This window comes from Coregonus lavaretus, assembly GCF_964263955.1.
Source record: "Coregonus lavaretus genome assembly, chromosome: 17".
In the NCBI taxonomy this organism is placed as follows: Eukaryota; Metazoa; Chordata; class Actinopteri; order Salmoniformes; family Salmonidae; genus Coregonus; species Coregonus lavaretus.
This window is the reverse complement of record NC_140004.1, coordinates 9011405-9033295: the sequence shown is the minus strand read 5'-3', so window position 1 is coordinate 9033295 and position 21891 is coordinate 9011405. Positions and strand designations below refer to the sequence as shown.

General features: G+C 39.5%; 1 long non-coding RNA gene across 1 annotated transcript; it reads left to right on the top strand.

The window, feature by feature from the left end:
• Nucleotides 1-410: 410 nt before the first annotated feature.
• On the top strand, nucleotides 411-2615 carry LOC311144255. Its single transcript, XR_014614493.1, has 2 exons — nucleotides 411-572; nucleotides 1265-2615. It is a non-coding gene; the product is annotated as an uncharacterized lncRNA (long non-coding RNA).
• The last annotated feature ends 19276 nt before the right edge of the window (nucleotides 2616-21891 follow it).

Sequence of the window (21891 nt, the reverse complement as noted above, 5' to 3'; positions counted from 1 at the left end):
ATTTCATAGTTTTGATGTCTTCACTATTATTCTACAATGCAGAAAATAGTAAAAATAAAGAAAACTCCTTGAATGAGTAGGTGTGTCCAAACTTTTGACTGGTACTGTATGTACAGCATAATGGTGTAATTCATTTGTTTTTTATAAATAAACACAGACAATTGATTTTATAAACCTAGCTGCTTTATACATGGACGCTAGACAGCATGTAGTTCTTTGAAGATGTCATTCATGAAGCATTTTCAGCAGGATGGAGTGTGTTTGCACTTCATAACTATTTTATCAGTTGGAAACACACACAGGAATTCCGGCTTGGGAATGACCATCCAGTTCCTGGCCACTACAGGAAGGTGTGCATAAAAAGCACTTCCAAAGCGGGCAGCCTGTACCATTCCTCTCCATTCAGCGAGGGAAGACAAGGGAAATACACATTTGTATACATTGATGAAACCAAAATTGGGAGATGGCCTAGATGGCAAAATAGGTATAAAATCAGTCAATTGAGTAGAGGTGATGTGGCAGCTGCAACCAGGGAGTCTCAAGACGCTTGGCATTGTGTTCTCTATTCTATGGTGAGTTGGAGGACATTTCTTTTTCTCCAGAGGCAACTTCAGTATGCAGTTGTATGATAATATGCAAAATCATGATGCAGTCTTATGATATGCAAAAATAACAAAGGATTAAACAGTCATACTCAAACTATTAGTTCTCCGTAGTTTTTAATTTACCAAACGCTATTTATTATTTGTCATTTGATCAGTTGAAACACCTAAATGTTTCCCAATGAAGCCTAATGATTGAATTATTGGAGCAATAAAAATCGCAAACTTATTACCATGTGTTCACTTAGCCTCGCAAGCCACCTGATGAATGGTTCACTTTAAACTCGCGGGATTAGGAGGCTGGCAAGGCTAGTGTTGACACACCCTGGATGACAAGTCGGCTTCAAATTGTGTAATTGACATCACTGGTTTCAATTATTCAATTCAAAACAGGCCAGATTATGTTAATTGTAAAATTCTAACAATAGCCTTAGCCTATACAACCAGAATTTGTTTATGCTTTTAAGTTTTAGTAAAGAAATGTTCAATAGGCATATGCGCTGATCAATGATCTAACAAATGCCTTGGTTTATTAGCTTAAGCATTGCAAGCTGCCCTCTAGGCCTATTTATTGTTCTGCTATTCAAAATGCAGCCCTAGACATCATGTAGCCTACCTTTGACATCAAATTGTGTAGGCTAATATCCTATTGTTTCACATAGATGGAAGCTACCCTTACTTCTAACCTCAACACCCAATGAAACTGGAGCCTCCAGTATTTCAAAGTGGGATGGAGGATTGTTGACTTCTCTAAGCCAGACCAAACCTTGGATTTCTTCCCACAGAAAAACAGAAGATAAGAGTTTCTGCCTGCTTTACGGTCCATTATTACTTTTGGTACGCGCTAGGCCAGTCTCAAACTCGTACCGTGAGTAATAATGCACTGTGGCTGTGGCTGTCACTGCCAACGATGGACAGACAATACCACCATGTCTTACTTTCACAGTTCTCCATATACCTATGCATCTCATTGTTGTAAAGCAAGAAATGTGATGCATTCATGAAAACAGTGTTTGAAACTCTAAGGCCTTGTGTCAGAAAGACAGCGTTTGAATATAATCCTTTGTCTACTTTCATAAAGAAACAGACTATCCATTTTACTTAAATATTATTGTTGAGTGGTTTACTTGAAATATATGTTTAATTTTCTGTACCTTGTAATAGTGATTGTAAACTATATGCAATTGAATAATAATAAAAATACTTAAATATAGCTTTGCCAACAGCATTGTAGGCCTTGTGCATCTCCCAAGGCTTCAGTAAAATACCCCAACGTTGAGCTTTGTTTGCAATCTGATCACCAACATACTTGCTTTGCCTTTACACTGATTGGTAACCCCCCCCCCCCCCCCCACTAGCAATGATCATGCTAATAGCTACTTTTTTTGTTGTTGAAGAAATGTACTTACTATGACTGTGATATGTGGTTGTCTCACTATCTTAAAGTAACTGCCCAGTGAAAATCTCACTTTAAAAAGTACATATTCTGGTAACTCATATCCAAATCATGTTTATGACTCGTCTTATACTCTTATTTGTGGCCAAAACATAAATTTGAGTAATGGCACTTCAAAAACCGTACCTCAATCTTGTATCTCAAACAGGCCATAAAAAAAAATGCTTGCTATTTCCTCATAGAACATGATGGCCAATCAGCGGTCTAGAGGAGGATGAGCTGGCCAGTCAATGGTCTACTTGAATCCATATTTTGAATGACCAGTATACACCCACACCATTCTGTTGTTGGGGTATGCCCACACCATTCCAATGCAGAAAAGCTGCTTTTTAGCCTACTTAATAAAAACAATTTTGAAGGAGAAGTATTTCACTCATATTGTAAGTAATTATAGGTCATATTTCATAGACATCTGGAAACACTGGTCAGTTGCTTTAAGATGACTGCACTATTAAGTCACTCTGGAGGATCAGAGCATCTGCTAAATGACTAAAATGTAAAAATGTAAAATGTTATACAGAGCTGCAGAATAAATTCCCTGTGCCTTGTGACTGTTATATTTATGTCTGATGTCGTTTGTAATACAATAAAACAGTGAGATTAGGCTAGCCCCCCCCCCACCCACCCACCCCACACGCCATTTTATCACTTACATATATGTGTTGATAGCAACTAGCTAAAACAGTATGCCTTGTTGTCGTGTTTATCGGGACGGGAATCCTTCATCTCATAATCATGGATTCTGAAAACTATCTGGAAACTCATCCACTAGATGACAACGAAGCTATGAAAACCAGTGGTGTTTATTACATTTTTTTACCCCTTTTACATGATATCCAAAGGGTAGTTACAGTCTTGGCCCATCGCTGCAACTCCACTATGGACTCGGTAGAGGCGAAGGTCGAGAGCCATGCATCCTCCAAAACACGACCCTGCCAAGCCACACAGCCTCCTGACACACTGCTCGCTTTTTTATATATTTTTCTTCTTTTATTTTGGCATTTAGCAGACACTCTTATCCAGAGCGACTTACAGGAGCAATTAGGGTTAAGTGCCTTGCTCAAGGGCACATCGACAGATTTTTCACCTAGTCGGCTCGGGGATTAGAACCAGCGACCTTTCGGTTACTGGCACAACGCTCTTAACCACTAAGCTACCTGCCGCTTAACCCGGAAGCCAGCCGCACCAATGTGTCCGCAGGCTAAGATGTGTCGAGTGGCGCAGTGCCTAAGACCGCTGCGTCACTCGGGAGGCCCAAACCAGTGGTTTTTTAATACAAAGTGGACCAACATTTTCCTAAGCGTTTCAATAACTCTGATTGCTTTTAAGGCTATAATTGAGTCCAGGGGCATCATTCACCCATTTTAGAAGGGGCATGAAGTATGTGAGGATGGAGGGGGAGGGCTGCGCCCCTCTCCAGAAGTTGAAGAATTGTGCATTTTTCAAACACCTGAAACAGCCTTTTCCTGCAATCTAGAGCCATAAACATTATACCTAATTCTATAACACACATCATCAATACAGGCACATATCATGGCATCATAAGGAATATACAAATATAATGATATTATCATAAGGTGCCAGATTACATTTAAACTAAGTATTTTTCTGCATATCTAGAGCTGTCTGTATCCTCCTGACTGGTGGTTCTTTTTTTAAAGAAGCTGAATATGCTTCTCTGCATCTCTGCTAACATCTAGGTAAAATATTTAAAGGAATGTGAGTCTTATTCCATACATTTAGTAATTGCTTGCTTTTCTAAAGTCTACCAACCTTGCCAGCAGGCATGCTAGCTAAGATAGTTAGACAAGCTACTCTAACTTGATTGGTAGCCTGAAATGGCTTCTTGGTAGCTAGTTATGGGGTTGGGAGATTGGCAACCTATCTAGCTGGCTAGCTAAAGCCAACTTCATAAAATTGCTAGGTGGCTAGTATTACAGAGAAACAACAAAACATTTTCGATGTATTTATTCATCAAGAAGGATAAACATGTATTTACACACATACCTCCTGTGAGTCCTGCCAATCACCAGCAGCTAAAATCAAATCAAATGCTGTATGTGTCACTACACTCTCTCTCCTCCGCCACTGACGATACTGTCTGCACGCATCAGAGCAGGGGTTCCCACTCAGCATTCCCACCTTCCAGCATTGGCCAACATTTCTATGGGCACAAGCACTGTTTATGACACAAACTGTTCACACCCCTCTTGTTTGGCGGAGAGAATTTTGCAGGTTTAAAGCTTATTTCCTGCAATTCTACACATTTTGTCATGGGGTGCAAAGAAAATGTTGCAGTTTTAAAGCAAATTTTCTTGCAATTCTTTACATTTTGCCATGTCTAATGTGTATTCATGTCATATTTCAGTGACAAAAAAATTACAACTATATCTGTTTTCTAAAAAACCTAAACAACAAAACGTTAGCTGACATAGGCTAGTTGATCTGGACATTTCTGACAAGTTACAAATAGCTCTCTAAGGCAGTGGTTCCCAATCAGGGGTACTAGGACTCAATTGAATTGCAGCATTTGTAATTTCACAGCAACAATTCAGTAACCTAATATTTCAATAAGATAACCTAGATTTCCAACTAATATAGGCCTATACCTTTCTTTTAACCATTTTGCAAATAAATGCACCCCAAAACATTTTTGCATGTTGTTTTTGATGATCAAAGCACCCAATCGTTGTCTATTTCAGTACAAAGACAAACAACCCTCTCTAATAGACATCCAATCAAATATATGGAAGCAAGAGACTAAACGTTCATGAAATAAAGATGCCATAAACAGCATGACAATCTAAAAAACACACAATGTAGAAAACAACATGATTATTTAGACAGATCTGTCTGAAACTGATTCTGTTTAATTTTCCCTATCCCATCAGGCAACTTTTAATGGCAGTTATCAGAACACAATCTGAAAAGTGGGATGTTCAGAAATAACAGTTTCAACACATCCATTGAGAAGAGCAAAATTACAAGACCTGAAACCATCCCCATGTTGCAAGACAGGATCAACTTTCATTACGCAAACAACAGTGGGAATGGTCAGAAGAGTTGAAACCATTACCCAACCTAGCCTTATTGTTCTTCATTGTTACATTTGTATGCCATCCATTCTCTTTGCCTTTTATACAGTAGGTCCAATTCCTTTCATGAGTATTAAAACATCATACAGGACATTGACCTTGATTTATTAGACCCTACCATGGATGATTGGTTCAATAAAAACCTTACCTCAAGATCAATCTGGACCACAAGGTGGTGATCTAACAACAAATTGCTGAGCATGTTGTTGGCTCATGCATTGAGGATAGGGGAGATACACTATATATACAAAAGTATGTGAACACCCATTCAAATTAGTGGATTTGGCTATTTCAGCCACACCCATTGCTGACAGGGGTATAAAATCGAGCACAGAGCCATGCAATCTCCATAGACAAACATCGGCAGTAGAATGGCCCTACTGAAGAGCTCAGTGCCCCGGTCAACTGTAAGTGCTGTTATTGTGAAGTGGAAACGTCTAGGAGCAACAATGGCTCAGCCGTGAAGTGGTAGGCCACACAAGCTCACAGAATGGGACCACCTAGTGCTGAAGCGCGTAGCACGTAAAAATCGTCTGTCCTCGGTTGCAATACTCATTACCGAGTTCTAAACTGCCTCTGGAAGCAACGTCAGCACCAGCACTGTTCGTCGGGAGCTTCATGAGATGTGTTCCTCTTGGCCGAGCAGCCACACACAAGCCTAAGATCAACATGCGCAATGCCAAGCGTCGGCTGGAGTGGTGCAAAGCTCGCCTTCATTGGACTCTGGAGCAGTGGAAACGCGTTCTCTGGAGTGATGAATCACGCTTCACCATCTGGCAGTCTGACTGACAAATCTGGGTTTGACGGATGCCAGGAGAACGCTACCTGCCCGAATGTGTAGTGCCAACTGTAAAGTTTGGTGGAGGAGGAATCATGCTCTGGGGCTGTTTTTCATGATTCGGGCTGGGCCTGCACAGAGCCCTGACCTCAACCCCATCGAACACCTTTGGGATGAATTGGAAAGCCTACTGCGAGCCAGGCCTAATCGCCCAACATCAGTGCCCGACCTCACTAATGCTCTTGTGGCTGAATGGAAGCAAGTCCCCGCAGCAATGTTCCAACATCTAGCGGAAAGCCTTCCCAGAAGTGGTGGTTGTTATAACAGCAAAGGGGGGACCATCTCGATATTAATGCCCATGATTTTGGAATGAGTGTCCACATACTTTTGGCAATGCTGTGCATGTTTTATTACACTAAGTACCTTTTAAACAGAAGATGTATATGAGTTTTAGAAATTCCATTTACTTTTAAATTGATCCTGCAAATTATATTTATCGGTGTCCCGTATATGGGACGGTTGAGCTAACGTGCGCTAATGTGATTAGCACGACTGTTGTAAGTAACAGAAAACTTTCCAGGACATAGACATGTCTTACATGGGCAGAAAGCTTAAATTCTTGTTAATCTAACTGCACTGTCCAATTTACAGTAGCTATTACAGTGAAAAAATACCATGCCATTTAAGACGAAAAAGTTTGCTCAATGTTCATTGCCTACACAATATATCAGTATACTATACAATACAGTATATCACCAGTGTTGGGGAGGGGTGTAGTTCAACTAGTAATTTAACTACATTTTGCAGTAGCTTAGTGGTAGTTAAACTAAATTCAAATATTTGTAGTGTTTTAAGTAGTTAATTACTTTGTTTAGCGCTGTAGCTAACGACTTCATCTACCCTCTACTTTTTTTTGCAAAAATAAAATAAAATATGGGTGAAGTAGACAATAATTTCTGTTTTAGGCATTTGACATTCCTAATTCTCACTTGAAACACAGTTTCTGTGTTTAATAGGCTAAATTTCACATTCTGTTAACAGCTGACTCCAGAATGATCTGTTCTTGCAATTTGTAGTATATGACATTTCAGATTAAGGTATGATAATTTATCATGAAGTAGTTTGGATGTAGTGAACCACTTTATCAAAGTAACTTTAGTTAAGTAAACTATATTTTTCTTAACTGTTGCTTTAGTGTAGCTGAACTACTTCTAGTGTGAAGTAATTGGTAGCTTGGTAAACTATATTTTCAGAGTAGCTTCCCCAACACTGTATATCACATTGCGTAACCAGACTGCATGTTTTTATGTCTGCAATTGCTAATAGTCGTTACCCTTACAGTATAAGATCCAATTGTCATTCCTCCTTACACCTCAGACAAACTCATCTTCTCCAATATACAGAAACAATCAGAGGTATAACACTGCACGTGTATCCATCAAATGCTTATTTCTGGGCACATTTGGACCATCTCAAATCAAATGCTTCCCCTGTCTGCTACGGATTATAATTAGGTGTAGCACAGAGAGGAAAGTGTCCAAAAAGCACAATCACAGACACATTTCCCTCTGTTTTAGAGTGCAGAGCTCTCACACTCTCCAGGGAGACTAGACCCATTTTCAGCTCAGTAATGACTGTCAGGAATCTGACAGGCTGGGGTTGCAATGGGGCTGCAATCCTGCATGGACTGAATGGAATTGACATTACATCTGGCTGGCTCTGTCAGAGCTATCAGATGTGAATTACAAGGCCGTTGTCTGTTCTTTCTTCTTCTCCTCCTTTGTTCTGTCTTTGTCATTTTTGTAGGGACAAAAGGTGATGGTAGGCATTGTGCTTAACAGATGTTTTGGATTGCTTTATAACAGGCAAGCATTTTAATTGTATTGCATTTAAAGTCAGTTACTGCATTTGGAAAGTATTCGGACCCCTTTAATTTTTCCACATTTTGTTTTACGTTACAGCCTTATTCTAAAATGGATTAAATTGTTTTTCCCCCCTCATCAATCCACACACAATACCCCATAATGACAAAGTGAAAACAGGTTTTTAGAAATGTTTGCAAATGTATTAAAATAAAAAACAGAAATACCATATTTACATAAGTATTCAGACCCTTTGCTATGATACTTGAAATTGAGCTCAGGTGCATCCTGCTTCCATTGATCATCCTTGAGATGTTTCTAGAACTTGATTGGAGTCCACCTGTGGTAAATTCAATTGATTGGACATGATTTGGAAAGGCACACACCTGTCTACATAATGTCCCACAGTTGATAGTGAATGTCAGAGCAAAAACCAAGCTATGAGATCGAAGGAATTGTCCGTAGAGCTCCGAGACAGGATTGTGTCGAGGCACAGATCTGGGGAAGGGTACCAAAAATATTCTGCAGCATTGAAGGTCCCCAAGAACACAGTGGCCTCGATCATTCTTAAATGGAAGAAGTTTGTAACCACCAAGACTCTTCCTAGAGTCCAAGACCACCAAGACTCTTGCTCTGTTTCGCCCGGCCAAACAGAGCAATTGGGGCAGAAGGGCCTTGGTCAGGGAGGTGACCAAGAACCCGATGGTCACTCTGACAGAGCTCCAGAGTTCCTCTGTGAAGATGAGAGAACCTTCCAGACGGACAATCATCCATGAAGCACTCCACCAATCAGGCCTTTATGGTAGAGTGGCCAGACGAAAGCCCACTTGGAGTTTGCCAAAAGGCACCTAAAGGACTCTCAGACCATGAGAAACAAGATTCTCTGGTCTGATGAAACCAAGATTGAACACATCATGCTGTGTGGATGTTTTTCAGCGGCAGGGACTGGGAGTCTACTCAGGATCGAAGGAAAGATGAATGGAGCAAAGTACAGAGAGAACCTTGATGAAATCCTGCTCCAGAGCGTTCAGGACCTCAGATTAGAGCGAAGGTTCACCTTCCAACAGGACAATGACCCTAAACACACAGCCAAGACAACGCAGTTGTGGCTTCGGGACAAGTCTCTGAATGTCCTTGAGTGGCCCAGCCAGAGCCCGGACTTGAACCCATTGTAGCATCTCTGGAGAGACCTGAAAATAGCTGTGCAGCGACGCTCCCAATCCAACCTGACAGAGCTTGAGAGGATCTGCAGAGAAGAATGGGAGAAACTCCCCAAATACAGGTGTGACAAGCTTGTAGCGTCATACCCAAGAAGACTCAAGGCTTTAATCGCTGCCAAAGGCACTTCAACAAAGTACTGAGTAAAGGGTCTGAATACTTATGTAAATGTGATATTTCCATTTTTTATTGTTAAAATATATGCAAACATTTCTAAAAAGCTGTTTTCGCTTTGTCATTGTGGGGTATTGTGTGTAGATTGATGAGGGAAAAAATTATGTAATCAATTTTAGAATAAGGCTGTAACGTAACAAAATGTGGATAAAGTCAAGGGGTCTAAATACTTTCCGAATGCACTGTACGTGTACTCCTCTTCCTGGGTGAAGAAGTGTTACCGCAGGATCATAACGAGCTATGTATTATCAAAACATTTTGAAATGTACTGTTCTTAGTATGTGTGATCCGTATGTGAACACAGTAGGTAAGTATTCACCACTGGATCATGTTTGTTGAGACCTTACCTGAGGACCTATATGTATTAGTGATGCATTGAGAGGCATGAATGAGAGCTATGACAGGTTCCCTAAATTGTCAGACCTGTCTTCTCTAATACTGCTTTCATTTGTCTCTTTGTATTGGGGCTTGTCAGTGCATGACAGGTTTTCAGAGCTTGTCAGGATTTCATTGGCCTTGAAAAGTGCGTTTTGGTGCTCACAGAGCCATAGCCTAGAGCCTTTAAGGTCAACATTGAAACACATTAGTATGATATATTTTACATTATAAACTGGGTGGTTCGAGCCCTGAATGCTGATAGGCTGAAAGCCGTGGTCCATTAATTTTTACTGTTCTAATTACGTTGGTAACCAGTTTATTATAGCAATAAGGCATCTCGAGGGTTTGTGGTATATGACCAACAAAGTACGGCTAAGGGCTGTATCCAGGCACTCCGTGTTGCGTCGTGCGTAAGAACAGCCCTTAGCCGTGGTATGTTGGCTATGAGCGTTGTGCCAGTAAACGAAAGGTCGCTGGTTCTAATCCCTGAGCTGACTAGGTGAAAAATCTGTCGATGTGCCCTTGAGCAAAATGTCAAATGTATACCACACCCCCTCGTGCCTTATTGCTTAATTATAAAGGGGAAAACATGCGTGTTCCTATTTTCCACCCCAAAGAATCACCATGAATAACTTAACTACTGGGCCTATATTCCCATAGAGTGCATTAGGTTTACCATGTTATTGCTGACTCTGTTGTGAAGTAATTGTACTCCATTATATAGTATGGCTCCAAAACAAACTATCTCTCAAGTGTCAATCACACAGCAAGAGTGATTATTTACATGTAATCTAATGAGTTGTGAGGCTCTTGTGGAGAGTTGGTGAAGTGGGTCAATTGATGTCTGGGCAGCCAAAATAGCCCAAGTTACATCCATCTTGGTTACATTCTGCTGCCAAGCCACAGACACAACAAGTCAGAGCATTGTAAGACAATCCTTGGTTAACACATCTGCTGTAACTGAAATTGTAGAAGCCGCCGGTACAATTAAGACATCTAACTAGCCCATGGAAATCTCTTGTCGTGCCCTAAAACCGGTGCACAAGCATCCAGCACCATTGTCAGTGCCATATCAGTGCTAACTTTAAGTTAAGTCAAAAACAGAAAAAGTAGACATGGAAGTAGAGGCGGAAATAGACGTCACCTTTCCAGTGCTCCACTGCTCTCAGAATCTTTGGTATCCCGCTACAACATCAATGGACGGTTGTTGCTGACTTTAACCTATTACGGTTCCAGGAGTTTGATTATACTACAGATAAGATGTACCATTTGGACTACAGATTATGCCATTGTATAAACACATCACTGAAAGTAATGATGCAAGGTTAATTTCCCAAAGGAGCAGCAGGTGGGTTAAATACTGTAGCACTAAAGAAGTGAGACAGAATGTGCCTTGGAAGAATGCATCCAGGCATCTACTCACCTCAGGTTTGATCATCATTTTACATCTTGCTAACCTTTGTAGCTGACCTGTCAAATCTTTCTGTGTACCCACCACTCACTGAGCTATTCACTCAGCATGGCGGAACTTTACTAGAGACTCCTCTGACATCCTACAACTGTTTCCACCAAGACGGACCAACAGTAAAGCGCCACACTTTCACAAGTCAGTAAATATTCTACAGCCTAGGTATATTTTATATTTTCAGTGCGTTATTTGTTTTGTTCTATGGTAGACAAATTATTTTTGTCAGTCAATCTTGTGTAGGCCTACTTTGTGTTTGCGTGTTTGTGTGTGTGTGTTTGTGCATGCGCATGTGTGTGTTTTCCAATAAAGAAGCAGATGGAGCTGTCAGCTTGTCCTCCATGCACGGTTAATCTCCTGAAATCTAATCCTGACATTCCCACTATTGCTGCTCTCTACACCAGTGCTTGCCATAGTTTTCATAGACTTAGTTAGGTTTTGGATCTCATCTAGCAGATTCTGTGAAAATGAGGATGCAGTATGGCTAACCATTTGGCTTTTCAATTGAGCACTGAAAAGTCCTTAGAGTTAAGCTCAATTGAGCACTGTCCTTACCTGCAAAAGGAGCACTTGCTATAAAGAATCAAGTTATTGCTATTCATTGGCCAAGACTAGATCACTCTATGAGAGAACTATAGTGCTCCTTTAAATAAAGGAAATATATAAAAGCACTAGGTTAATATGTCAGTGCACTACTATAGGCTCATATTCATTCTTGTTATTTTTAGATAACGGTCTAATATCTTGACTTCTGATCCTTTGATATGGATTTAGCACATAGAAGATGCAGAATCCAAAATCTACTCTGGGATGGAACGAAAAAATGAGAGTGACTGAAAAAGCCATTACGATGTGACATTTATCATGTAGATATAGAAATGCAAAGAGCAGAACTGTGGGTTGCATTGTGCAAATATGTGGACGGAATGCCTCTTTGATTTGGCTGGGGAATGTGAGTCAGTCAGACATTCTGTCAGTATGAATTGTACTGAACTTTTTCAGTCAGACAATGAGATCTGTCTTGAAGCTAATGACCTGAAAATGGGACTGGAGTCACATCAATTAATTTGTATTAATCTTTTAATTATTTAAAGAGAAAGGGTTTCTTCAAAGCAGGTTTTTCTGTCCTTCGATCTGATTTTTGGCTGAACCCTATTGAATGCATTTACATGTAACCTGTAAAAATGCACTTACAGTTGCCTTTGTGGATACACTAATTATGTATTGACAACATGAGTGTAGCGGTACTGGTTCTGGTTCAGTATTTCTACAGTGCTAGTCAGCATAACATGAATGCAACCGAGTACACTACCAAGGGAAATACATGCCTTGTTCCATGCCAAACCCTAAGGCTACATATAGGCTACATAGCTTTGAATAAAACCCATCAAAGTAGTACAGAATGTCTCTATCAGCAAATTGCCCCCACTGAGAACCTTATTGGTCATCTCTGTGCTGCGCTTGTCAACTACGTTGTTTGAGTGGAACTCGGTAAGTCTCTTGACGCCCGAGTATAGAGGCTGGGGATATACATAGCGTACATGCCAGATTAGTCTCTATGTATGTGCCTGAAGTGTTCTTAGCACTCATTTTCTTGGCCTCAGCTAAAGAAAAATGAGAGCACACTCCATGGTATTTGTCTCCTTTCTCTTGAATGCCTTAAAATATTAATGACTGTGTTTACTACCTCAAGGCATCCTTTGCCCTCTCTCTGTTAATGTACAGTGCTGTGGAAAAGTATTTGCCACATTTCTAATTTTCTCTACTTTTGCATATTATTGATATTGAATTTTATCAGATCTTCAACCAAAACCTAATATTAGATAAAGGGAACCTGAGTGAACAAATAACACAACAATTACATACTTATTTAATGTATTTCTTAAACAAAGTTACTCAACACCCAATGCCCCTGTGTGAAAAAGTAATTGCCTACTTGCACTCAATATCTGACCTGGCGCCTCCCGACTAGCTCTTAGGAAACTTTGCAGTATTTTGTTTTTTTATGTATTGTTTTTTACATTATTTACAAGCATTTCGCTACACCCGCTATAACATCTGCTAAACATGTGTATGTGACAAATACAAATTTGATTTAGCTAGTTGTGCCACCTTTAGCTGCAATGACTCCCACCAAACGCTTCCAGTAGTTGTTGATCAGCCTCTCACGTCGCTGTGGATGAATTTTGGCCCACTCTTCCACACAGAACTGCTTTAGCGACATTTGTGGGTTTTCAAACATGAACTGCTCATTTCAAGTCCTGCTACAACACCTCAATTGGGATTAGGTCTGGACTTTGACTAGGCCATTCCAACATTTCAAAGTTGTTGCTTTTTTGCTATTTTCATGTAGACTTTATTGTGTGTTTTGGATCCTTGTCTTGCTGCATGACCCAGCGACGCTTCAGCTTCAGCTCAAGACGGATGGCCTGACATTCTCCTGTAGAATTCTCTGATACAGAGCAGAATTCATGGTTCCTTCTATTAAGGCTATTTTGTCCAGGTCCTGAGGCAGCAAAGCATCCCCAAACCATCACACTACCACCACCATGCTTGACCGTTGGTATAAGGTTCTTACTGTGGAATGCAGTTTGGTTTTCACCAGGCGTAATTGGACCCATGTTGCGCCACCAAATGAGAATGTATGAGCAGACTTTGGCCAAAACAGAAATACTGCTTGTATCACCTATTTGTAATACTCAGTATTCATCATATTTTTTTATTTTGGAGGGGGATCACATTTTGCATGTGGTCCAACTGTAATTGTGTATGATGAGTTGAGCTCCTGAGTCAAACAGCTCAATTGTAGTTTCCTAAATTCCATCCTCTTCAATCTAACCCATTCTCTCATTATCTAAGCATTCTAATTTCCCCCAAGTACATACCATATTACCACTTTGATGTTGCTTGTGATGCATTCAACCCTTCTTTTTTTTTCATCCTTCACGATGTAAATATTTGCAAGGTGCAGCACAATTATTGTCCTTGAGCTATTGTAATGTCATTACTAAGCTGGCTATTCACCTGATTAGAATATAGCTATGTGCGTTTTTAATAAATTATTTCCCAAACTCCTGATAAAGATACAGGACAGATGTTTATCCAATGTTTTAGTGTTAGTTTAATGTTAGTTTAATTAGTTCATTTCCATTCATGTTATGATATATTTTGTTCTCTGTCACTTGGGGGTTTCTAAATAGCCTAATCAATGGAGAGGCAATGGAGAGGTCTAATGAGTTACTGCAGTCTTGTTTCCTGTAGCTGTGCAGACGTGGCCTGCCAAAATGTTACATAGTTAGAAATACTGCACAACTCCCTGTTGATATGGTCTCTAATGTTAAAGATCAAACAGGATTTACACCTCAGGTAGGAAATGTCAGCTGTCACTTTTATTGAGCTTCCTAATGCCACTGTAAAGGCCACTGTCATAAAGATTGAACTTTTATAATGCTTTTGTTGTTTACCTGCAAGACCAAAAGCCAGTGGTATTGATAAATGGCAGTGAATGAGGCAATCATGGCATAGTTTTGCTCTTAGTGTGGACTGTTGCTCTTAATATTACATACTGTATATTGTAGGCAACAAACATAAAATATGTATTGGGTTGTCTTAGTTTAGAAAGTGAATGATTTGTATGCGACTGCTAATTAATGATGAAGACCAACATTTAGTGCAGCAAAATACCAACATTTGCATTTCATGAGGATTTGTTACTTCAGTGTCTGATGTCCCATGTCACTTATTGCATAATGTTTCCACATACAAAGAGCAGAGAGCTTAACAGAGAAACATTCCTAATATGCCAACTCCAAGTTTAGAATCACAAGAGATGTGGTGGCTGACACAGAGGTATATGTTCTCTATTGTCACTCATGACATTTGTTACATGTTGGTGCAGGAGCTTTCACAGCTATTAAGAAGACAGCCCAGTTCTCTGACACATGTTTCCAAGAAGATTAAGAGCAGGCTTCAGCAGCTCATACAGTACTCCTCCTTCTATGAGAATCCTTAGCATCCTGCCTGTGTCGGCATGTCATTGTAGTCTTAGTGCTTTGACTCTCACAAGACATCAACAGCACAGCACTTTACTGTACATCATCATCTGAACTTTCTTTAGATTTTCACTCAAACCCATATAGATCTCATACGAGTACAGACGTTTCCAGATGTACAGTATAATGCCTGAACAGAAGATTGCCTAGGCGTTTCATTTCTCACACTGTGTGGGAAATATAACATCAATGTGACACCAAATAATTCAGCATAAGACATAATCCCCCCTGTTTTGCATCAAACACACCCTCCAAGCAGCTATAATAATATGCTCTGATCTTTCAGGGAAGCCATGACATTGACTGTGAATTCCGGGGGAATTTGCATGAAGCTCCTTTGTTAGTGACTGGAGGACTTACTTCTTGTTTTGTTAGTGTCTCTTGGAGCAGGTTTAGCCTCTCCGCATGTCTAGAAGGCTCTGTGCTCCCCCCAACCCCCCCTTCGAAGCCAGCACAGGGGGATTTGTGGACGAGGTAAAAATAGACAGAGCAGATGCTCTTTTTTTCTGGAAGCCATTATCAGTAGTGTCTGAGGTGTGGCTCTGGAGACTGGAACAGAGATGAGCTTTAACACTTTACCACATTGACAAAGAGCAAGGTGATAGCTGAATGATGACTGAAGAGTTGGAGAAAGTACAAGTGAGGCAGAATAGAGTTGAGAAATAAAAGCAGGAGAACATTTCGACTGAACTAGAGTGCATAGCTTAAAATTGAATGTTTCAGATTCCACATATATACAGTTGAAGCCGGAAGTTTACATACACTTAGGTTGGAGTCATTAAAACCCGTTTTTCAACCACTCCATAAATTTCTTGTTAACAAACTAAAGTTTTGGCAAGTCGGTTAGGACATGTACTTTGTGCATGACACAAGTAATTTTTCCAACAATTGTTTACAGACAGATAATTTCACTTATAATTCACTGTATCACAATTGCAGTGGGTCAGAAGTTTAGAAGGCTAATTTACATCATTTGAGTCAATTGGAGGTGTACCTGTGGATGTATTACAAGGTCTACCTTGCTTGACATCATGGGAAAATCAAAATAAATCAACCAAGACCTCAGAAAAAGAATTGTAGACCTCCACAAGTCTGGTTCATCCTTGGGAGCAATTTCCAAACGCCTGAAGGTACCACGTTAATCTGTACAAACAATAGTACGCAAGTATAAACACCACGGGACCACGCAGCCGTCATACCGCTCAGGAAGTAGACGCGTTCTGTCTCCTAGATATGAACGTACTTTGGTGCTAAAAGTGCAAATCAATCCCAGAACAACAGCAAAGGATCTTGTGAAGATGCTGGAGGAAACAGGTACAAAAGTATCTATATCCACAGTAAAATGAGTCCTATATCGACATAACCTGAAAGGCCGCTCAGCAAGGAAGAAGCCACTGCTCCAAAACCGCCATAAAAAAGCCAGACTATGGTTTGCAACTGCACATGGGGACAAATATCGTACTTTTTGGAGAAATGTCCTCTGGTCTGATTAAACAAAAATAGAACTGTTTGGCCATAATGACCATCGTTATGTTTGGAGGAAAAAGGGGGTTGCTTGCAAGTCGAAGAACACCATCCCAACCGTGAAGCATGGGGGTGGCAGAATCATGCTGTGGGGGTGCTTTGCTGCAGGAGGGGCTGGTGCACTTCACAAAATAGATGGCATCATGAGGAAGGTAAATTATGTGGATATATTGAAGCAACATCTCAAGACATCAGTCAGGAAGTTAAAGCATGGTCACAAATGGGTCTTCCAAATGGACAATGACCCCAAGCATACTTCCAAAGTTGTGGCAAAATGGCTTAAGGACAATAAAGTCAAGGTATTGGAGTGGCCATCACAAAGCCCTGACCTCAATCCTATAGAATATTTGTGGGCAGAACTGAAAAAGCGTGTGCGAGCAAGGACACCTACAAACCTGACTCAGTTACACCAGCTCTGTCAGGAGGAATGGGCCAAAATTCACCCAACTTCTTATGGGAAGCTTGTGGAAGGCTACCCGAAACGTTTGACCCAAGTTAAACAATTTAAAGGCAATGCTACCAAATACTAATTGAGTGTATGTAAACTTCTGACCCACTGGGAATGTGATGAAAGAAATAAAAAGCTTAAATTAATCATTCTCTCTACTATTATTCTGACATTTCACATTCTTCAAATAAAGTGGTGATCCTAACTGACCTAAGACAGGGAATTTTTACTAGGATTACATTTCAGGAATTGTGTAAAACTGAGTTTAAATGTATCTGGCTAAGGTGTATGTAAACTTCCGACTTCAACTGTATATCCATTTGTAAGTTATACGAATTTAACATTTAAGATATTAAGCTTTGAAATTGTGGACTATCAAGAATGAATGAATGTCATTACAGGCCATAAGAGGATGAAGAGGTTTATATAGAGAGTTGATGTTGTGAGGATTGGAAATAGATAGTTGATGTTGTGTGGATTGGAAAAGCTATGTGCACATTTAAGGCATTTCCACTGGGTAGAAATTCACTCTGTATTACAGACTTATGGTTAGTGCTGACCTCCTTCTCTGGGTAACTCTTTCAAATACACCACATTGTAGAATATAATCTGATATGTCATCTCCAAACAACAGTAACACTACTTGAAGGGGATTTACTGTACATCAGGCATTGATAACTTCTTTGTATCGATTGTCATCTCTATTCATACATACGTAGTGTTGCAGGAGAACGTTCTTGCAATGCAGGACATTTAAAACTTGTAGTATATTTGAGGATAAAAAGGCTTCTGAAGTTTGTAATTTCCACTTTGAAATTTCAGACTTGATTTTCCGTTACAAAAAATGTATCAACCCCTACAAAAATGTCCATTAATTACAATCCACATAATAATTCACATTTTCTGATGCTGCAGGATTATTTTCCTGCTGTAGCAAACTGGCTCAAATTAAGATCCTACATCTGTAACATCTTTACTGATTATATGAGTGCCTAATATATGTGTTTACTTATACTGTGGGCAATCTGACAATCTGATACGTCGAGAGCAGAATCTATTTCACATTTAATTAAAGAAATTCAACAAATGCAAGACTTAATCCTGTTGACAAATATTTTACATTGGATTGGGATTGATTTGAAGCCTAGAGAAGGATGGATGGTTTTCAATTGTCTAATCATAAGTGACTAGACTACAGAATACAACGTTGAACGTTTCTGTCTCTGAAGGGAAATACCTTTGTAGGCCTGCTGTGGTTATTGTGAATGCACCATCTGTGCTGATGTAATTACTCAGAACTAAATGACTAGAACACTGTTAATAGGACACTCACAAGGTGTAAGGACATCCCTTTAAAAACCACGTGTAACAGGAGTTGGGATGTGGAGTACAGGGTACCATATTTCTAAGAACATTTCAAAGGAAACATTGATTGATGATTTGTTTCCATCTTAAATATGGGTTCATTGCAACAAACTGTGCGTACAACACAGTTACAGGCATAAAAGGGATGTGAGAGATATCTGAGAAGGCAATCAGTCCAAAATCGATGGAGGAGCATGTTGTCCTGTGCAGTTGTGTAAAGTACTTAAGTAAAAATACTTGAAAGTACTACTTAAGTAGTTTTTTTGGGTATCTGTACTTTCCTTTACTATTTATATTTTTGACAACTTTTACTTTTACTTCACTACATTCCTAAAGAAAATGATGTACTTTTTACTCCATACATTTTCCCTGACACCCAAAAGTACTCGTTACATTTTGAATGCTTAGCAGGACAGGAAAATTGTCTAATTCACACACTTATCAAGAGAACATCCCTGGTCATCCCTACTGCCTCTGATCTGGCGGAATCACTAAACACATGCTTCATTTATAAATGATGTCTGAGTGTTGGGGCGTGCCCCTGGCTATCAGTTAAATTTAAAATACAAAGAAAATGGTGCCATATGGTTTGCTTAATTTAAAGAATTTGAAATGATTTATACTTTTACTTCTACTTTTGATACTTAAGTATATTTTAGCAATTACATTTACTTTTGATACTTAAGTATATTTAAAACCAAATACTTTTAGACTTTTACTCAAGTAGGATTGTACTGGGCAACTTTCACTTTTACTTGAGTCCTTTTCTATTAAGGTATCTTTACTTTTACTCAAGTATGACAATTGGGTACTTTTTCCACCACTGGTCCTGTGGCCGTACATGTGCCCTCTTCGAGAATCGGATTGATTCTCTCTGTGGGGAAGCGTCAAATTCAAGTGCATCCCACACCACACTCTGCTCTATATTATTAAAACATAACTGCTACCACAGGATAGGATATGTAGCGGGCACAATATGAGGACGTGGTACAGTACAGTACTATACAGTTCAATCAGCATGCAGTAGCTAAAGAATGAGTACAATGTTAACATTCAGAAGGACTATAGTATCACAGTCCTCCTCCTAGAGAAAGAGATGATTGCACTGAATTCATGGAGCATCAGGAATAATACTGTACCAACCAAAGTGGGCTACCTCATTCAAGATAAAGATCTTACATCAGATTCATCATTCCCATATTATAGTTGCCGTGCATGGTGTGCAACAACCTGGAGCTAGAGATTCTGGTGTGTGATGTCTTCTTTTATAGGCCTCGTTGCTTCTGCGTTGTTCATCATCATTATTCTCAGAGTGAAACCAATCATTTTCTCAGCGTTGGGCGAAGTGTAGAGAGCTAATAAAGAGTGTTGTGTTTTGTGGCTGAAGCTCAGTCAGCAATGTACGGCGCTGTATCCAGACCAGCTGTTCCATGCTGCCAGAGGGAAGAGGTTATTACAGTGTACCTTTGTTGCCATGGAGAGGGAATGGTGGGTCCAGATGAGCCACAATAGCGAAATGACAGACATGTCTTTAATGTGCTTTCTTTCTTCTCCTTTCATGTTCTGGATTGTACTGTGTTTTTGTGTTAGACTGTCCTATGCTCCATTGACCAAACAGTTGCATATGTCATTTGGATAATGCAGTGAGATTTGAAGCACTTATCTCAAAATCTGTGAGACATTTTGTTTGCAAATAAGAGCAAATATCTCAAGTCATTGGTATAAACTGCGCATTCAGAGGTGAATAGGTCCTCTGGCAGATGCCATTTTTAGAGATGTCTATGAAAAATACATATCTTTCCCACAATTCTTTAAAGTGAAAACCTCTGCATTTTATAGATGCATTGCAAAAATGGGTTTGATTGAGGCAATTCATCTTATTCAGAAGTTTATTTTCTAGGGCAGAGAGTCAATTGTAGAACAAAGCTCTTGTTTATTAATATGAATGTTATTGCAAATACATATGCAAGCTCAACAGAATAAGATGTCACAATTGATCTCTCTAAGAAACATACAGTAGATTTGTGATGTCAAATTGAAAAAATAGCCAATAGATACATCACTGGCTCATAGATACATTGTTTGCACATTCTCGTGATTGTTACAGTTTAGCTTTTTTTTGCCTGACAGAAATATATGTGCGAGACAAATTCTTTCAATACAATACAATCTACAAAGACAGGCTATCACAGTAAATATCTATACCAACAATAAGAACATACTGCATATCAACCCCAACGACAATAAGAAAGTAAAAAGCCTGCCTCCTAGCAGTGCTAAACTAGTCTCCTGTACAACAGCATCATAATATTGCAAAATACATCCAGAGAAGGGAACCATTTTGGTTGGTAAAAATGCCCATGCAAAAAGAAGATAGAAAAAGAGAAAATACACATCACAAAGAAACATTCATGAAACAGGGTGCAACAGTCTTTGCCTTAACTGTCTGTAGTCTGTGTTCCCAGATATACAGTATTGGAATTGACTTGTGGTTTGACTAGATTCTTTATACTGTGCTCCATTGGGCCTCATTTATCAATCATACTCACATCCTACAATGTACGTACATGTGATCCCATGCAAATGAGAGGGTGTGTTGTATTGGTTCCAGAGAGGATGTATTGCGCAAGAAAGACAGAATACTTTGAGGTGTGTTTTGAGGTGACATTACACCTGTTAGATATTTTGCTTCCAACACATGGGGATACCATTGTGGATTTATATTCTGTGTTATGACGATCACTAGTCTCCACCTTTACAGATGCAGGAATCGAGTTACGTGGTAAATTGCTGCTACATTTGACAATCTTTACTATCTGATCCAGTCATTATAATTAACAAATTAATTATAATAAATACATTGATTTTTATATAGCGCTTTTCCAGATATTTAGCGCACTTCAGAATGTAAAGGGGAAACGTGACCTCAGCCACCACCAATGAGTAGCACCCACCTGGGGAAAATGGTCAAGATTGTGTGTTGTGTCCCACAGTTTGGTTTAATACAGGTTGATAAACAAGACCCAGGATTTCATATCCCTTCAGATTCTAGAGTAATTACATTCTACACTGCGATACAGTAGGCTGCAGTATTCCTCTGTGATCAAATCAAAGAAGTCAAGAGTGGGTAATTCCATAAAAACACAATCATTATAAGACTTTTGAAGTAATCTAAATCAAGAAAGGCATTACCTTTCCAGTACCTGTTCTTACTTTCTGTTTTTATACTTTCTACACATTATATATCATGATGTACTTTATTTATTGTAACTGAGTAACATATAGGATACTGCTGAACTTCCACAGTACTCTACCCTGCACCTTAGAGACTGCTGCCCCTATGTACATAGAGTCATTGAACACTGGTCACTTAAATAATGTTTACTTCCTGTTTTACCCACTTTATTTGTATATACTGCATTCTAGTCATGGCTCATCCTATAGAACTACTGCTGTACACACATGTTCTATTCA